Below are 20,143 nucleotides of genomic sequence, written 5' to 3' on the forward strand. Positions count from 1 at the left end.
TGGAGAGTGTGGTGTTGTGGGTGTGGTGTATTAAGGGGTGAGTAAAAAAGAAAGGAGGAGGAGGAGGTGGTGAAGGTAGTGGTGAGGGTATGGTCTTTTTCAAGGAGAAATAAACATTCGAGACTTTGCCTTATTGGAATCTTTGGAGTGTATAGAAGGTAAGGAGGAGGCAAATAGACTGTATATATCAAAGTATCCTCGGTGAAAATTAAAAATTACATATTTGCGGATTCCCTTCCCCTACAGATTTGAATTGCTTGGTGTGTGTCCTAACTCCAGGAATAATTTAAAGAATAAGCAAAGGTTATTCCTTTACTTATCCCAACTGTAGTCACACTAATATATGAGTATCTTAAGGAGGCCCTTTGAAAGTAGAGTTGTACACCATTCATGAAAGACTTGTAGTTAGAACTAATACCCTGTGCACACCACCTTTGCCTTTTTATGTTTGATGAAGATATTGTAGTGAGATTTTTTTTTTTAAAGATATTATTTATTTGTTTGACAGAGAGAGACACAGCGAGAGAGGGAACACAAGCAGGGGGAGTGGAGAGGGAGAAGCAGGCTTCCCCGCTGAGCAGGGAGCCCGATGCGGGGCTCGATCCCAGGACTCTAGGATCATGACCTGAGCCGAAGGCAGACGCTTAACCGACTGAGCCACTCCGCGCCCCATTCATTTTGGCATTAACTTAGAAGCTACTGTTACGTATAGGCAGACTTTTCTCTCTGTAACAGTCATCATTGCACATGGTCTAACACTAGCATAGAGGTGATAGTTTTTCTTACTGAGATTTTGTTTGGCTTCTCTTCTCCCTCTTTCTCTGATTTTCCTTATTTCATAACTTAATATTGTGATGGTCATTTCCAGAGTTTGCTCTTTATCTTACCCAGTAAGGGTATCTGATTTATTGGGAATGTGGATATATCTGCATTTGATTATACTGTAACTTCCAAACTCAGAAAGAAGTGTTCTGAAAATAAAAGTTGATCGCAAGATTTTGGTGTTTTGTAGGATTAGAATTTGCCTGAGATTTTTTTTTTTGCCTAAGTCTTTTATTCTCTTTCTTTTTTTTCATTCTCCAATCTTTTATCTAATGTGGGATATGGTCATATGAAAAAGGACTCTATTTCTAGGAGTATTTTATCCTGTTATAAAACTGCTTTATAGAAATGTCTTTAGACAACAATGGTCATAGTTTACCTCACTAAAAGCTTTAAGGTAATTATAACTTTGTTTTGATTTCACCAAATTTTTTTACTTACTCTAACAACTTGTAGCTGCTTGTTTTCTTATTTGTGATAGTTATTATGTTTACTGTGAACTTTATATTGGCCAAGGACAGGAAATTTAGGATTCTTGTACTCAGAGACAAAGTAAGATTTTCTGACAAGCATTTGGGATTTTATTTTGATCACATTAATACATTCTGTTTTTCTCTTCGAACCAGTGGCATGATGTGAACAGTTCTTTACAGAATGGGAAAAAGCTATGGCATTCTCAATGTTTGCCAGATGGTGAAAGTTTATTTCATATTGTCAAGTAGGTAAGAACGTTATTGGTAGAATAAAAAGTACACATAAATAAAATATGAATAAAAAGAATACACATACAGAATAATACACATACAGAATAGAAAGTATACACATATTAAGTACATTAGCCTTTTGTGTTTTTAGGAACCTTGTATTCCTCTCACAAATGATTCCAGATCAGTTTGCTCTTGTGGACTTACTTTTTAAAATCAATTATTCTTCCTATTTTTTAATATTATGTAAACTTTTTTATAGGATTAACTTCTAAAAATTAGCATTTATCCAGTTATCAGAAACTAGGTAATTTTAAACATTGAAGTTCAAGTCTTGTAGATACTTGGATGATGCTGGTTTCGCCTGTAACTGTAAATCAGTTTCTCCCCAAAAGTGAACACATGACTGTGAAATTAATAATTTTGAGAGTTCAGTGCTGCCTTTGTAGAAAGGCACATGATTTTTTTTAAAGTTTTTATAAAAAATTCTAGTTAGTTAACATACAGTGTCATATTAGTTTCAGGTGTACAATATAGTGATTCAGCACTTCCGTGCAATGCCCAGTACTCATCACAAGTGCACTCCTTAATCCCCATTACCCATTTAACCCATTCCCCCCACCTACCTCCCCCCTGGCAGTCATCAGTCCGGTTCTCTATAGTTCAGTGTTCACTTCATGGTTTGCCCTCCTCTCGCTCCTTTTTTGAGAAAGGGACATGATTTTTAAATATGATCAGATTTTAAAAAATAAGTTTCAGATTTTGATTATTGTTAGGTAATAGGTTCTTCTAAAGACAGTGCCTAAATATGAAAAAACTTTTTTTTTTTAAGATACATTTATTTATTTGAGAGAGAGCCTGGGGGAGTGCTCTTGTGTGCTCAGGTGGGGAGAGGGGAGGGGAGGAGCACAGAGTGGACTGGAGCTGGGGCTTGATCTGACCACCCTGATATCATGACCTGAGCTGAAATACAGTTCCATGCTCAACTCACTGAGCCACCCAGGAGCCCCGGAAAAACTTTTGGGAAAGATTTTTGTATATTAACTATTTCAACTCAATGGAGAAAGGACTTCTGTTGAAACTGATCAGTGAAGGAGTAGTTAACAATCGTAATTTTAAAAATAAATTACCTGGTTTCTTATAACTGGTAAGTAGTGGATGGAAGATTGCACCTCAGACTTAATGAGACAGGTTTGGAATTTTGTAGATCAGTGAACTCATTACAAAGGAAATGTATTACAAATTGTCCTCTAAAAGATTCCTCCCCCTGAAATAAGAACAGCTTTCAATTAAAAAATTTTTTTTAAAGATTTTATTAAGGGAGTGAGTGAGAGAGAGAGTGAGCACGCACGAGCTGGGGGGCGGGGGGCGGGAGGGGCAGAGGGACAGGGAGAAGCAGACTCTCCTGCTGAGCAGAGATTCTGAGGTGGGGCTGGATCCCAGGACCCCAGGATCATGACTGAGCCGAAGGCAGACACTTAAACTGACTGAGCCACCCAGGCACCCCTCAATTAAAATTTTTAAAAAATTGTGGTGAATATATATAACATAAAATTTGCCATCTTAACTTTATGTGCCATTTTTAAGTGTCCAGTTCAGTGACATCAAGTACATTTACATTGTGAAACCATCACCACCCACCGTCTATCTCCAGAACTCTTTTTATCTTGCAAAACTGTAACTTTTTTTTTTTTTAAAGATTTTATTTATTTATTTGAGAGAGAGAGCACATGAGAGGGAGGAGGGTCAGAGGGAGAAGCAGACTCCCTGCCGAGTAGGGAGCCTGATGTGGGACTCGATCCCGGGACTCCAGGATCATGACCTGAGCCGAAGGCAGTCGCTTAACCAACTGAGCCACCCAGGCGCCCGCAAAACTGTAACTTTAACCATTAAACAGTAACTTCCCATTTTCCCCTGGTCTCCAGTCGCTGGCAACCACCATTCTATTTTCTGTCTATGAATGTGAATATTCTAGGTACCTTATATAAGGGTAATCATGCAGTATTTATCCTTTTGCGACTCTCCTATTTTATTTAACATGATGTCTCCAACGTTCATCTGTGTTGTAGTATGTGTCAGAATTCCCTTCCTTTTTAAAAGGCTAAATACTGTCTATGGCCGTACCACCCTGAACGCGCCTGATCTCGCCTAAAAGCCTGAATACTATTACACTATTAAACAGTATGTGTATACAGTAATCCCCCATTATCTTTGGTTTTGCTTTCTGTGGTTTCAGGTACCCTTGGTCAACTGTGGTCAGTATGTGTATATAGTAATCCCCCATTATCTCTGGTTTTGCTTTCCATGGTTTCAGTTACCCTTGGTCAGCTGTGGTCCAAAGGTAGATGAGCTTCCTGATGTATAATAAGAAGGTCAGTAGTAGCCTAGTGCTACGTCACAATGCCTAGGTCATTCACCTCACTTTATCTCAACATGTAGGCATTTTATTGTCTCACATCACCAAAGAAGGGTGAGTACAGTACAATAAGAGATTTTGAGAGACCACATTCATGTAACTTTTATTGCAATATACAGTATTGTTAAAATTATTCTGTTTTATTATAGTTATAGTTAATCTCTTACTGTGATGGGTTTATAAATTAAATTTTATCATAGGTATATAGGAAAAAACAACATACATAGGGCTCAGTATTATCCTTGGTTTCATGCATCTGTTCGGGGCCTTGGGACATAACTTGCAGATAATGGGTCACTGCTGAACCACATTTTGTTTACCCATTCATCTGTCAGTGGACATTTTCTTCCATGTTTTGAATATTGTGAATCATTAATGCTGTTATGAACATGGGTGTACAATTATTTGTTTGAATCCCTGCTTTTAATTCTTTTAGGTATATATCCAGAAGTTGAATTATTGGATCATATGGTATTTCTGTTTTTAATTTTTTTGAGGAACTGCCGTCCATACTGTTATCCATAGTGGCTCACCACCAAAAGTTTGAATGGAGACAATGACAGCATCATGTTTAATGAATTATTTGTAAATTCAACTCTGGGCAATGAGTTTATAATTTGGAATAATCTAACAAAAATCATTTCTTTTTTTTTATATTTTATTTATTTGTCAGAAAGAGCACAAGCAAGGGGAGCAGGAGTGGCAGGCAGAGGGAGAAGCAGGCTCCCTGTTGAGCAAGGATTTCCCAGGACCCTGGGATCATGACCTGAGCTGAAGGCAGATGCTTAACCGACTGAGCCACCCAGGTGTCCCAAAAATCAGTTTTAAATGTAAATAGTGTTAGCATAGTATGCTACTGGTAAAGGAATGAATAGAGTAGTACACCTAGAGTTCTGGCTGGCCAGAGCCAGGAGGGGGTGTAAAGGAATTTCCTGGGTTTAAAAAACAGGCAGGCATTGATGAATCAGGACCTTTTTTTTTTTTTCTTAATGTCTTTTTATAACAGAGATGCATTCAGGTGACAGTTCCAATCTTGTTCTTTTTGTAATTGTAGAATTCTTTGCCTTTTTTTTTTTTTTAAAGGTTGAGGTGTAGAGCAAAAATCATTTGATCACACAAACTTTTGAGATATATTTGGTTTGCTTACAGATGTGAAAATAGCTATCCAAATGGAATTGCAGTTGCTATCAAATAATTTCAGTAATATTAATTATTTTGGACCCATATGAACCAAAAATGAGTATTCCCATTTCCCCCTTAACCTTTTAATTACTGTAGTGCTAATTTCTTTTTCCTCTAAGATACATTTTTATAATATAATTTTTTTGAAAACAAAAATGGTGCTAAAGCTATTTAGGTTAGTCTCACATATTTTTCTATTTATATTTCTGTTATTGTATAATACAGAGATATAGATCATAGCTTTACTCAAGTCAAGGAAAAAAAAGGAACAACTTTTACTAGTAGTAATATTTTTTTTTTAAGCAACAAAACCTTATCTGCCTTGCTAAAAAAATATTTTTTCCGAACCTAGTTCTAGTGGTCACAGAGTGAGTCTATTTCTTCTCTAATTTGGCTTTGATTTTGATGTTACTTTCAGTTATGTTTCCTGGATGACACAGTTGTGCCTTTGTTTTCCTCTCCTGGTCTTTCAAGCTAGTAATACCTTTGCTGCCTAAATTGCTGTATGCATTTTCATATATTGGACTATCATTATGGGACTTTTAAGTTTTCTCTTGCCTATCAGCTTCTCTTGGAAGCATGGACTCTTCCATGAGACTACCAGTAAGTCACTTGAAATTCATTTCTGCCCCTTCATAACATTTCTGCCTTCTAAATGAAGCTGTGAATCTTCTTTCTTTTTTTGGTTTGACAGACTGTGCAAGTAGAAATGGTATTGATCCGCATGGATAGGTATTCTTTGTGATGTTGTGGTTTAGGGACCAAACTAAGTATCCATGGAACATCATATTTATTTCCTGGAACGTTACCTTAGGCAAGAGATTGAGTACTATGGCTGAAAATAGTCTTGTTACTGTCCTTTCTTTCCTTTTTCCACTATCCTCTTTATTCATTAGAGGGACAGGCATTTTGTGTTTGTGTTTGGATTGTTGGTCATTGGGATAATAGGTTTGGCATGTAGAATAAAGTTTAGTAGTTAGTGGTTAAGAGCATGGACTCTGAGGTCAGATTGCTTGGATTTAAATCAAGTACTGCCACTTGGACATCTTGTGATCTTTGACTACTCATTTCACAACTCTGCCTCAGTTTCCTCATATGAAAAATGACTTAATGCATGTAAAGTGATTAGAACAGGTGTCTGGCATAGAAAGAGTTAGATAAGTTTTAGTTATTTTCATTTTTGATAATTTTAAGGTATATACTTGTTCTCTGCAAGAGACATCTATTTCCAGTTTCTCATTTTTCCTTTTGTGGAAATTGAGGCCAGAAGAAGGAAGTGACTTGTCCAAGTTCATGGGTTGATTTGAAACAAAGATTTTATCCAGGTACATGGAAGAGTGTTTATTTTCTAGCTTAATGTGTCAGATGGCTTCGATTTCTAGAGGAAAACAAGACCCACCTTTCAGAAAATTTTCCAAATGATAAAATTTACGTATAAAATGAATTAACAATACCTGGCATATAGCAGACATGCCAGAAGGGAGGGAGGGAGGGCCTGGCACTTTGATTGTTCCTAGACTAGCATTCATTCCAGTCTAGTGCCATGCTTCTAAGTTTACAGGTGGTCAGAAGCCATGGAATGCAGAGTCTTTAGATTTGTTGAGCATAGTTGGGTTGATGCCTGTGTTTGCCAGACTGCGTTTATGGACTCTGTAGATGGGGGGTCAGGAAACTATAGCCTATAAGCTGGCTTCCTGTTTTTATACATAAAGATTTATTGGAATACAGTGATAGCTATTCTTTTACCTATTGTTTGTGACTGCTTTCTTGCTGCAGTGACAGAAGTGAGTAGTTGAGACAGAGACTTCATAGTGCACAGGCTTAAAGTACTGTCTGGGCCTTAAGATAAAGTTATTTCAACCCCCCTCCCCCCACAACAAATACTTCTCTTTCAAAGTTTTAGTAACTGCAAAGTGCTAGAATGTTTGAATGCTTCACGAGTAATATTATATGGTTATACACCACTATAGGAGGCAGTTGTTAAAACATTGCACTTAGGCAGACTAGAGCTCTAGTTTTTTGCTTTGTTTTGTTTTGGTTCTGGTTCTCTGAGCTAGTCCTTTATCCTTTCTGGCTTTGAGTTATTCAGTCTATGAAATGGAGATTTGTGTAGAGTTATATGTACCTGAAAACAGGAGTGGACTAAATCAGGTATTCATATAGAGCTTGGACAGTCACTTGGCAGCAGGGGTGTTTGAGGACATTCAGTTATAATTTAGGTAATTCATCTGGATTAGGGATCAGCAAACTACATCCTGAGGGCTAACCTACCACCTGTTTTCGTCAGTAAAGTCTTATTAGAAGACAGTCATGCATATTTGTTTACATATTGCAAAGCCTAAAATATTTACTCTGCCCTTTACAGGATAGCTTGCTGATCCTTGATCTATATTAATGGTATTCAACTGTGGGTGATTTCTGTTCCCCAGGGGACATAAGGCAATGTCTAGAGAGATTTTTGGCTGTTATAACTGGGGGGTGCTGCTGGTATTTAGTGGGAAGATGCCAGGAATGTTGCTAAACATTCTGCACAAGACATCCCTTCACAATGAAGAATTATCCACTCTAAAATGTCCAGAGTGCTGAAAAACCCTGATCTAAATTACTAGTTCTCAAACTTAAATTTGTATAAGAATAACCTGAAAGCTTTGCTAAACTATAGGTTGCTGGGCCCCACCCCAGGTTTCTGAATGAGTAGATTCTAGGTGGGGCCTGAAAATTTGCATTTCTATCAGATTCCTAGGTTATGCTGCTGCTGATCCAAGATCTACACTTGGGAACAACTGATCTAGATGACTTTAGAAGTTATATCCATTCCTGTGATTTTTTTGATTTTGTTGTCTTAAGTACTGTTTCATTTTTATGACTTAAGAAAATTGAGTATTTTATTATATGCCCTGTGCCAAGTGTGGGGCTTGAACTCATGACCCCGAGATCAAGAGTCACATGCTCCACCATCTGAGCCAGCCAGGCCCCCAGGCTCTGTGCCTTTATACCCTTATTTTTTGTGGCCCTTTAGAAAAACTATTTACCTTTCAAAACCTATCAGCTGCCTTTTGCTGATAACATCAGTATCATGTGCCCAGTTTTAGGGTTAATAATTTTGTCTTATGTATCTTTGGTATGTTTCTCTTGAGTCTTTTTAAAAATTTTTAAAAAATATTTGTTTATTTATTTATTTTTAGAGCGAGAGAGCACATGAGCCTGAGGGGCAGAGGGAGAGGGAGAGAGACTCTCAAGCAGACTCTGGGCTAAGGACAGAGCCTGATGCAGGGCTTGATCCCAGGACCCTGAGATAATGACCTGAGCCAAAACCTAGAGTCAGACACTTAACCCAACTATACCACCCAGGTGCCCCTCTTCTTTTGAGTCATATGCCAGATTGTCAGTAATCACTTTACATATTTCTTTTCCCTAATGTCAGCTCTTTGAGTGAACAACTGCCTGGGTCTTAACCATCTTTTCCTACAATATCTATAAGAGGTTCTCATGAATATTTTTTGAAGGAATATTATGAATATTAGCTCTTATGGTACAAATAGAGTAGAATTGTAAGTTTGCATGTATAGTTGACCCTTGAACAATGCAGGGGTTAGGGGCACCAATCTGGGCCGCACATTTGAAAATCCACACATAATTTTGACTGCCCCCAAATTTAACCAGTAATGGCTTATTGTTGACTGGAAGCCTTACTAATAATATAAACAATCAATTAACACATATTTTATATGTTGTATGTTTTATATATCGTATTTTTACAATAAAGCAAGCTAGAGAAAATGTTATTAATAAAATCATAAAGAAGAGAAAATACAGGGACAGTACTGTACTGAAAAAAAAAAAATCCAGGTATAAGTGGACCCACGCAAATAAAAATGTGTAGTTTTCAAGGGTCAGCTGTATTTTTAAGCATCTACCATTTGTTGACATATGATTTTGAATAATAAAATCTGCCATTGAGAGAATAAAAATTGGGCTGTTTTATTGAACTGAGGATTATAACTTTAAAGTGACCGATTTATAGAGAAGTACAAAACACCTCCCTTCTTGTTTAGCTTTTATAGAGGGCTCAATAAGGTAATGTGGCAAAATATAGGGCTCGAGGTCAATAACTTCGGGAAATTTGCTCTGTCAGTCACTCTTCACTTTCAACTTTTTTAAGGCAGAAATTTAAATTTCAAATCAAAATTGTTTACCATGTTAAATCATTAGTCATCGGCTTTAAGGTGAGTTTGAGATATTTTAAGAAGTGTTTGGCAGGGTGCCTGGGTGGGTCAGTTAAGTGTCTGCCTTTGGCTCAGGTCATGATCCCAGGGTCCCCTTCCCCCACTCTCTCTTTCTCTTTCTCAAATGAATAAATAAAATCTTAAAAAAAAAAAAGCAGTTTGGCAACATTAACAGAATAATTGTACCTGTCTTTATACTTATTGTGGTTATAGAGGAATAATTGAGGTAGAAAGGATGAGATGTCAAGTTGTGGTAAGAAAAGCAGAAATGTTTGCAGGTTTTGTGCATCTTAATGGCTTTAGAGTTAGGTTCCAGGCACCTGTTTTTTTTTTTTCCTTCTCCATTTTACCTTGGTTCCCTGGACTCTAATGATTGAGCTGTAATAGTATAATGTTAGTGAGAGGAAAGCTTTGTCTCTTGTGCCCTCTTGGCTACCCACCTTCTTTCTCACAAGGGAAAAGTAGTGCTTGAACTTGTTTTTTAAAATATAATTTTATTAGGTGGATACACAATTGAGCATTCTTATTTTAGGTTTAATGGGGGAGGAATAATAAAATTAGCATCTAGCTTTTGATTGCTTTGTATGTGTCAGGTACTGTGCTAGTCTCTTAACAGCTAAATTCTACAGTGACCCTGTTGGGATCCATTGATACAGTTCTCCATGGTTTCTGTATGTCTTGTGATCAGAGACACTGCTTTTGTTTTCTGCTCTTTTCAAGGATATTTGTATAGTGAGCTGCCTTGGAAGATAGAGGTAGTGTCTCCCTTTGGAGCAAAGGGTATGCATGCGTATCCTTTGAATTTTGAGAGATTTGGTTCTGTAGGCTCTGGGTTCCTCTTCTAATGCAGTCCATTGCATGTGTAGTTATCACTTGGCCTACTACATGTTGCACTGTGGGCAGTGGGACTGGGGAACTACATAAGAAAATGCTGATATTCTGACTATGAATATTGTCATGAGTCATAAAGTTCATTGTCTCTAACCCAGAATTCTATGTCTTCCTCCATGAAGCTGGCAGGCTAACTTGTTAGTTTACAAGTAGGATAAAAAAGATCAGCTCTTTCACTGCTTTAACAGTTTTGGCAACAAGGATATTATGTTGATAGACACATGGTTTCTTGGAAGAGGAAGGGTGAGGGCATGGGCTGGTTAACAGAATTTGGGGGAAGGCCATGGGAATTGATTCTGAACATGCTGACCAAATTGTCAAGTGGTTCTCTACTTTATTGCCTGTTAATGAGGAAGAATTAGGAAGGTGGTTGCAGACTGAATACCAGGAAGTGGGTTCAGAGACAGCCTGGACATTCCTCTAGTTGTTGCTAACTCTTAACAACCCTCAAATACCGTCTCTGGTAGATGGAATTTTTTTCACCAATCTGTCAGTCAGATTCAGAGTCAGACTACCCTCCCCCCGCCCAGTGTAAAACTAGTACTAAGATTTGTCCTGGCTGGGCAGAAGGTTCTGCCTCTTTTAGACAACATTTACAGACCTGTGTATATCTACACTTGAGTGTGAAAGGAGGCAAATTTGCAACCTCCTTGGGCACAAAGCAAAGTTGTTAGAACTTTCACTGGTTTGTCTGAGAGATGAGAGGATGGGGGTTCATAATATCTTATGGCTCAGTCCTTCCTGTGGAGGAATCTTTATTCCCTACTTCAAAGCCACTGACTCAGTGGGGTCCTCAATTCATAGAGGTTTCCATAAACCTGGGCCTGGTTCACCAGTGGTTCAGCCAAGCCAAAACTGATTGTGTCTGCTTGTCTTCTGGGGCTGTTCAGCCTCTGCGCCAGCTATGCAGACTGATAGTGGTTGTGATTGCTTTGTTCAGTGGATAGAACTCAAGGCTGTTCTTATAGCTCTGGCCAGTACTGTCCTTCATGAAACTTGTATTTCTTTTTTTTTTTTTTTTAAAGATTTTATTTATTTATTTGACAGAGAGAGACACAGCGAGAGAGGGAACACATGTGGGGCTTGATCCTAGGACCCTGGGATCATGACTTGAGCCAAAGGCAGACGCTTAACGACTGAGCCACCCAGGTGCCCGAAACTTGTATTTCTACCGCCCTTTGGCCTGTTGCCAGTGGCCTAGCTATTTGGTCTGCCACTTGGAAAGTATAGACTGGCAGATTAAAGACAGCTCTCTTTGAAGCTGTGAACTATGGAAACAAATTACAGCTGCTGATCAAACTGTCTGGATCACTCATGTAGATGCCCACAATAAGGGCCTGTTCTCTAATGAAGCCCACTGGAATCAAGCTTCTGATTGAGTCTGCACTGCCCAGAGCTATCATTGTTGTCTGGGTCCATCCATCATATCAGATGTGATAACACATCAGCTATCATAAACTGGGTGTAGACTTAAGGACTGTATTTCTGATGCAGAGGGTAGCATTGCTATACTTGTGATTTCTGCCAAAAATTGACCTGCTTGTCACATAATGAGAGAAGCCACATTTAATGGGATGTGGCCCCTGCTTGCTTTTAGCAAATTTAATACATTGGATCTTTGACCTCCCATTCATAAGTATCAGTGCTGCCTCACTGCTGTTGATACTTTTTCTGGTTATGGAATTGCTGTTCTAGTCCAGTTAGCTGACTGACCACACCATTTTGGCCTGTGAAACTAATCTGTGTTATGCTTTTGGGCTTTCTGGACCATTTGCAGTCTGACAGTGGTGCACTTTTTGTCTCAAAAGACACTCAACAGTGAGCTTGATAATCAAGATACTTGAAGGACCTTTCATGCTCCCTACCATCCACAGGCATCTGGTATGTGGATAAATGTTGAACGTTGAAACATCTTTTTCCTTAGTAAGTCAGGCCACTGAATGCAGCTATGCCAGAAAGAGATCATCTCATCTTGGTCACTTCATGACCCAGTGGTAGGGATGGAAGGGGTGGGAGGTTATATAGTCCTGTTTTGAAAATTCAGGTTATTATTATTATTTTTAAAGATTTATTTATTTATTTGAAGGAGAGAGAGAGAGAGGGCGGAGGGGCAGAAGGAGAGAAAACCCTAAGCAGACTCCGTGTGGAGCGCAGAGCCCAACGCGGGGCTCAGTCTCAGGACCCTGAGATCACACCCTGAGCCGAAACCAAGAGCTGGATGCTTAATTGTGCCACCCCAGGCATCCCTTGAAAATTCAGATTCTATCCTATTTCTGGGCATGAAGCTTCTTTTTTTCTCCTAGCTGCAGCACATGGCCAGCCTGTTGGTACACCTTTTTAAAAAAGATTTTATTTGAGAGAGAGTGAGAGAGAGAGAGTGAGAGAGAGAGAGAGAGAAGAGAGTGCACAAGCTGGGTGAGGGGCAGAGAGAGAGGGAGGAGCAGAACCCCCGATGAGTAGGGAGCCCCATGTGGGACACGATCCCAGGACCCTAGGATCATGACCTGAGCTGAAGGCAGATGCCTAACCTCCTGAGCCACCCAGGTGCCCCTGTTGGTACACCTTTTATGTGGCAGTTTGACAAAAGGTGGCGTAGGGATTCAAACTTAATTCTCGTTCAGCCACCTGGATTCTCACATTGGTTTGACATGGTCTAGACCTTAAGGATAATGACCACTGGTTGAGTACACTGCTTGCTGAGTTCCCCTACAGTGGCCCATGTGGGTCAGTGGGGACCATAAATGGGTTTCTGTAGGTTTAATAAAAATTCTTGCTTATCTTGCTTGTCTCACACCTGACATTTCTAGGGGAAAGACCTAAGTATGAGTAGGAGAAGATTGTAAAAAAGATGAAATTATAGCTACTTGAATGGAACATACTGATTTTGTGGCAGTGGGGGGAAAGCCAACAATCTTGACATCTAGGAAGGAACACCTTAGACCCCAGAAGAAGCTTTGGGGAGGGGAGAGACCTTCAGAACCACACTTTAAGCTTTCCTTATGAAGGAAAATGTCCTGGTGCTTTTCTCCAAACTGTTACAGGCACATTAAATTTAATTGACTGCCGGGTCTGCCATCCTCCCATTAGATTGCTCAGCTCTGATCACCATTTGATTGTCATTCCCTTTAATTTTACTGGGAAATCTATTGGAAACAGCAAGGGTTGCCCCAGCTCCTATACCTTCCATGCAAAACACCTGTCATTATATCCTCATGTCTACTCACATGTCTTCCGTAGCCTTCACTCAGATATTCTGTGGGGCAGATTACTAGTGGCCTGGACAGTTGGGACAGTTTGGACTGACTGCCTTCATTCAGTCCTTTGAAAAACAAGAACTAGACTCAATTATTCAAACTGAATTTGGGAACTCTAGGGCTGCCATCTGGCTGGGAGGCCATGTTGGGACACAGGTTGACTATGTCTCCCAGGCTGAGGTAGGTCCTCCTAAAAAATATGGACTCTTGCACCTTTGAGTGTTTAACAGAACACCACTAGTAGATCTTAGAGCCTTTGGTGGACTGTGGAGATCTCTCCAAAATGAGACTATCCTTGATTTTTTGGGGGAAGCTTCCCAGAGTCGTAACTGATTTGTTATTTATGTGCATCCGTAGACAGTTACCTCCATGAGGGAAGTTACTGAATTAGAATAGGTGGTTCAGAATTTGTTCCTGACCTTTAGCTGACATGATCAGTGACACACATTGGCCCTGGAAAGCATTCTTATTAGCCTCAACTCACTGACCAGCATTGTTATGGATGATAAAATTGCCCTTGTAGGCCGAAGCAGAGGCTGTATAATTGTTAATACATCTTGTTGTTCCTGGATTAATGCCTTGGGCCAAGTGGAAAGGTTAATACAGAACCTCAGGGATAAAGCCACCAGACTTTCTGAGGTAGATCCTGATGTCTTACGGGATTTCTTCAACTTATTTGGGGGTGGGACTCTGAGGAACATGGTTGAAATCAATTCTGAAGGTTGGCCTTATCCTACTGCCTGTTGATAGCTGATTTAATTAAATGCTATATGAAACAAATTGAATGGATTTAGTCCCAGTCCCTTGTCAGTCAGATTAATCAGAGTGGTCATTGGAATCGTATACTCATGAGAAACTTTGTCAGCAGCCAAGATGGTTTAGAAGTGAGAGAGACAATTCTCTTTGTCTCATATTTCAGCACATCTTTTGAATAGAGACAGTGACTGTTCCAGCCTGTCTTTTCAAGGGTGTTTTATTGTGACCAGCCTAGATAATGTCTCCTTCCAGACCAAAGGACAAGTTTGCTTGCATTCTGGGAGATAAGGATACTTTCTCCCTAAAGCAAAAGGTGGGCATGCTTACTGTCCATTAAAAGAGAATCAGGGTTCCTCTCCTGTAGTGCATGTGCAGGTGTCACCTGGCCCACTCTGTATGACCCTGTGGGCTAATGGGAGTTGGGAACCCATGCAAGAAAATGCTGATACTCTGGCTACTGCTATTGTTGTGAGTAATAAAGTACTTTATTCTTGACCTAGGAGTCTTGTGTCTTCCTCTAGCATCCATGAAATTGTAACATGTTAAATTGTTAACTTGCAAGTGAGTAATATATTAGATCCTTCATAGTTCTTAACACCCTGTAAACTAAGCAGTCCTTTATTATACAGATTGATTTTGGAGATGGCAATTATAATTACTACTAACATTTACTCAGCATTACTTTGGCCTATATGATAAATGTCTTATCTGCCTTGTCCAATCTAATTGGTATATACCATTTAATTTATGATAGCCATTATTACTATTCCCATTTTAAAGATGAATAAGTGGAGGCCTCTCGGGAGGTTAAGTAATTATCTAATGACAGGTAGTCATAACAAGGCTGGGTTTAGAACTCAGGTCTGCTCTACTCCAAAGTCAAATCTGTGATCTTATATATGTACATTTCTCAAATGGGTATGCTAGGGAGTACTCGAAGTTACAGAATAAATATCAATGTCTTGTAGCACCAGTTTACTAGAATAACTTAAAAAGAAATATGTGGTTTTTTAAAATTAAAAATAATTATGAAGTAAATATAAAAATTGCATGAATTTTAAAGAGTAAATGAAATTTCAGAGAAATTGTAAGGATGTGGCTTTTTTTCTTTGGGTCATTTCCTCCCCTCTTCCCATTGGGGGACATGTTTCCTTTCCTCTATCATTATGACTACAATAGTGGAAAAAATTAGTAAGTACTACACTTTATAAGGTTACCTTTAAAAAAATCAAAGCTGCATCCAGTTATTTTTTGATTCCTTCATCCTATTGTAGCTTTGTGAAATACAAAAAGAAAGAAAATAAAGTTTTTCTGGTGTCCCTGGATTTATTGAGGCTAATAGAGGGATCAAAAGATGAAAAACTGGGATTAATTGACCTCTATTTTTTTAAGATTTTATTTATTTATTTGAGAGAGAGAGTGTGTGTGCTGCATGTAAGCACAGGTGGGGGGGCAGAGGCAGAGGGAGGGGGAGAAGCAGACTTCCCGCTGAGCAGAGAGCCTGATGTGGGGCTTGATCCCAGGACCTGATCATGACCTGAGCCGAAAGCACATGCTTAACCGACTGAGCCACCCAGGCGCCCTTGGCTTCTGTTTTGAAGTTTCATGTGGCAGTGATTGCTATTAGGATTATTTAGGTACTATTACGATCACCATTAGGTTGCTATTAGGATTACTTTAGTAAGAGATTATCCTGTCGTTTTTTTTTTTTAAACTTCACTTTTACATTTACCAGTATTTGTATTGTGTTGGTATAAGTATATATTTATGTTAAGTATTTTTGTCTCATTTTTCTGGGAGTACTGTCAGTTTAGGGTATATTCCTAAGGTCTAGTACTGAGTCTTGAAACAAAAGTAATGATGTTGTGACAAAAATAGTAGGATTGTGGTGCCTGGGTGGCTCAGTCAGTTAAGCATCTGACTTTGGCTCAGGTCATGATCTCAGGGTTCTGAGACTGAGCCCCCTGTTGGGCTCCTTGCTTGGTGGGGAGTCTGCTTGGAATTCTCCCTCTCCTCTGCCCCTACCTCTGCTCGTACATGCTCATAAATAAATAAATAAATGAATAAGTGAATAAATAAATATAAATAAATAAAATCTTAAAAAAAAATAGGATTGATTCCAGCTAAGGCAAGCTGGCTCCCAGTTGAAACACAAGAACTTTGTTTTATTTATCATTTTATTTTATTATTTAAAAAAATTTTTTTTAAAGATTTTTAAAAAAATTTTATTTATTTGAGAGAGATAGAGCAAGAGCAAGGAGGAGAGGCAGAGGGAGAGGGAGAAGCAGACTCCCCACTGAGCAAGGAGTCTGAAGCGGGGCTTGATCCTAGGACTCCAGGATCATGACCTGAGCTGAAGGCAGGCAACCAATGGAGCCACTCAGGCGCCCCCATTTTATTTTTTTATTTTATTTATTTTTTTTGGGGGGGGGCAGAGGCAGAGGGAGAGGAATCTTAAGCATGTTCCGTGCCCATCACAGAGCCTGACATGGGGCTCAATTGCGTACAGCACTGACGTCATGATCTGAGCCGAAATCAAGAGTTGGATGCTTAACCGACTCAGCCACCCAGGCACCCCTTATTTTATTTTAAATTCCAGTATACGTAATCAAGAACTTTGTTTTAAACTACATTGTATTTTAGAAAAGGAAAGCATTATTTAGTGATTACTTTGGAATAATTTAGTAAATATTTTGCCAAAACTGAGTGGCTATTTGATGGAATTAAATAATTGCATTTATTAAGTGTGATAATGTATTGGGTTATGTTTTAAAAAAAGGAGTCCTTAGCCTTTAGAGATATATACTGAAATATAGTGGGTGAAGTGATATGATATCTGAATTTACTATGGAACAGTCTGGGAGGGGTTTTGGGGGTAGAGTTGATGGGGAGTGAAATACTGGCTGTGACTTGGTAGTTGTTGAAGAGGATATTGTGTTCATGGCTGTTCATTTTACTATTATCTCTATTCTTTTATATGCTTAAAATTTTCCATAATAAGTAAAAAAGATGTTCTGTCAAAATAAAAATTACTTTGAGGGAACTGTAAGCTTTAGTATAATACTTTCATGTTCTAATGGGCTACAGGATTAGAGGAGTGGCTATGAGATTATTACAAGGAAGTAATAACATAGCAATCATAGTAATGTTATATAATCATAATATCTTGCCAAAATGGTTGGTAAATATTTGTCTATATTTGTTGTCACTGGAAAATTTAAAGTAGTTAAATTTTATTTGTAAAAAGTCTTGGCTGTTGTCTTGGCATAAAGGTTTCCTAAAACTAATCAATTTTCTAACCAAGATGAAAGGTATAAACTTACAAGAAATTAACTTTCTGTTGTAAATTTGATTAACTGAAGGCAAGTGTTACTTTGGCAAAGAGGTGCTAGGAACTTTTTTCTTTTTTTAACCAATATTTTGACAAAATAAGAAACCTAAAAAGGTACAAAAGATCCCGTTAAGCAGAAAGAAAAGGCCAAATTAGATGATGTGTCATTTTCTGTGTGTATGTTTAGATTTTATTTATTTTTATTATTATTTTATTATTTATTTGAGAGAGAGTACGTGAGCGCAAATGGGGAAGAGAGAGTGAGTATGTGAATGCGAGCCGGGGGAGGGGCAAAGGGAGAGGGAGAGGGACAAGCAGACTCCCTACTGAGCAGGGAGCCTGATGGTGGGGCTTGGTCCCAGGACCCTGAGATTATGACCTGAGCCAAAGTCAGATGCTTAACTGACTGAGCTACCCAGTCGCCCCTAAATATGGCTTTGTTTTAAGAACTGAGAAATACTTGGGGTGCTTGGGTAGTCAGCTTGTCTGACTCTTGGTCTCAGCTCAGGTCTTCTCAGGATGGTGAGTTCAAGCCCCTCGTTGGGCTCCACGCTGGGTGTGGAGCCTACTTAAAAAAAAAAAAGCACAGAGAAATACTTCATGTTATAACACATGCATGGAGAATATGTAAAATTACATCATGGATTATGCCAAAATAAAGTATGTTTTTATTGTTTAGATTAAAGATTTTATTAGATCATAAATCCTACCTATAATCCAGGATTAATTTAATTTGCTAAGATAAAAACATTGATATGCCAGGAAATAATCACATGGTTTCTACTAGAGGATTTCTATTTCTTTCCTTTTTTTTTTTAAAGATTTTTATTTATTTATTTGAGACAGAGAGAATGAGATACAGAAAGCATGAGAGGGAGGAGGGTCAGAGGGAGAAGCAGACTCCCCGCCGAGCAGGGAGCCCGATGCAGGACTCGATCCCGGGACTCCAGGATCATGACCTGAGCCGAAGGCAGTCGCTTAACCAACTGAGCCACCCAGGCGCCCTCTTTTTCTTTTTTTTTTAATCTGTGCAGTGTGTGTGTGTGAGAGTGTGATTGTAGCAGAGCCTTGGCATTTCCAGAGGATGGATTCTGAAGGTATGTTGACTTAACATGGATACAGAGTCATTCTTTGATGAAAGGGCAATAGTGACATGCATAGTTGGCCTTGGGGATTCAGTTCCACATGCATTTCTCCTGAGTTTTTAGGAAACCTTAATGAAGGGGGCACCTGTGTGGCTCAGTCGTTAAGCATCTGCCTTAGGCTGAGGTCATGATCCCAGAGTCCTGGGATGGGCCCTGCATTGGGCTCCCTGCTCAGCGGGAAGCCTGCTTCTCCCTCTCCCTCTCCCTCTCCCTCTCCCTCTCCCTCTCCCTCTCCCCCTGCTTGTGTTCCCTCTCTCACTGTGTCTCTCTCTGTCAAATAAATAAATAAAATCTTAAAAAAAAAAACAACACCTTAATGAAGATAGCTGCAAGGAATTTCCTGCTGGCCATGACATATCTCACAGTTGCAGCTGCTGTATTTTACCCATGGGGCAAGTATGAAATTGTGGAGTCAGGGATCTTGGTTGGTTTTCTACTGTTGTTTTAGTAATCCCAGATAGGATGCTCTGGGCTTTCCCAACAAGGTATTTACTCAGAAATACCTCTGTTCTGGTTGCTGTTACAGTCAGATTAAGTAAAATAAAAGAGATGGGAATAGCATGAGTTTTGGTGGTGTTAGTGATAGTTTTTGATAAATGAACAGCATCTTTAATTCTTAGTGCTTTAAATCTGTAAGTATGTTACTGAGGGTATACCAGACATTCATTTGTTCAACAGATACTTGAATGACTTCACATGTGTTGTGATGTGAGGATGTTAGGAATACAGAGAAATATGAATTGCCTGACACTGTCTTGATTCGTATTTTCTCTTGATGAAAATTTATTGAATACCTGCTTTGTGCCAGACATTATACTAGGTAATTGGGAGATCGCTACTTCATAAGGCAGTTAAAAAAGCTAATAAAAGTTTACCTCTGTATAGCTTATTTATTTACTGTAGACCTGTAGAGAAGTTCTTTTCCTGTCACATGAAGGCAACTATGTTACCATTAACTCTTAACTATCTGAGCCCTAATTTTCCAGTGCTTTCCACTACTCCTTATCACTTGTTTGCTTTCCTCTGGATGCTTTTACTTATTAATGGCACACTTCAAAGGAGAAGCTTGGGAGTGAACACAATATTCAAAAAGAGGCTTGGAGTAGAGCAGAATGGCCTCTCCCCTAATTTTGTACATTATATTACTATTAATGCAGTCATTACGGTTTTGACACATTTTTAATGGGTAGTAACTTAAAACTCTACATGAATAGGTAAGGCATATCTCCCTCATCCTAAATTCAGTCATTTGCATTTCTCAAGCTAAGTGGAGAACTTTATATTTATCTTTCTTAACTTCTATCCCTCTACCTGCTCTTAATCATCTGTCTAGAAATTTGTTCCACATCACTTTTTTTTGTACATTTCCTTTGGCTTCTGCATCTTCCTTCCTTCCTACTGGCTCCCTCTTTTCAA

The 20,143-nt window shown here is 38.9% G+C and overlaps 1 protein-coding gene across 1 annotated transcript in view; it reads left to right on the forward strand.

Annotated features, from left to right (window-relative positions):
• The window catches only part of FAF1 (Fas associated factor 1), a 500,737-nt gene that overhangs the window by 915 nt on the left and 479,679 nt on the right, over positions 1–20,143 (forward strand). The window lies entirely within an intron of this gene.

Source organism: Mirounga leonina, unplaced genomic scaffold (genome assembly GCF_011800145.1).
Source record: "Mirounga leonina isolate KUSES-001 unplaced genomic scaffold, KU_Mleo_1.0 Mir_173, whole genome shotgun sequence".
Classification (NCBI taxonomy): Eukaryota; Metazoa; Chordata; class Mammalia; order Carnivora; family Phocidae; genus Mirounga; species Mirounga leonina.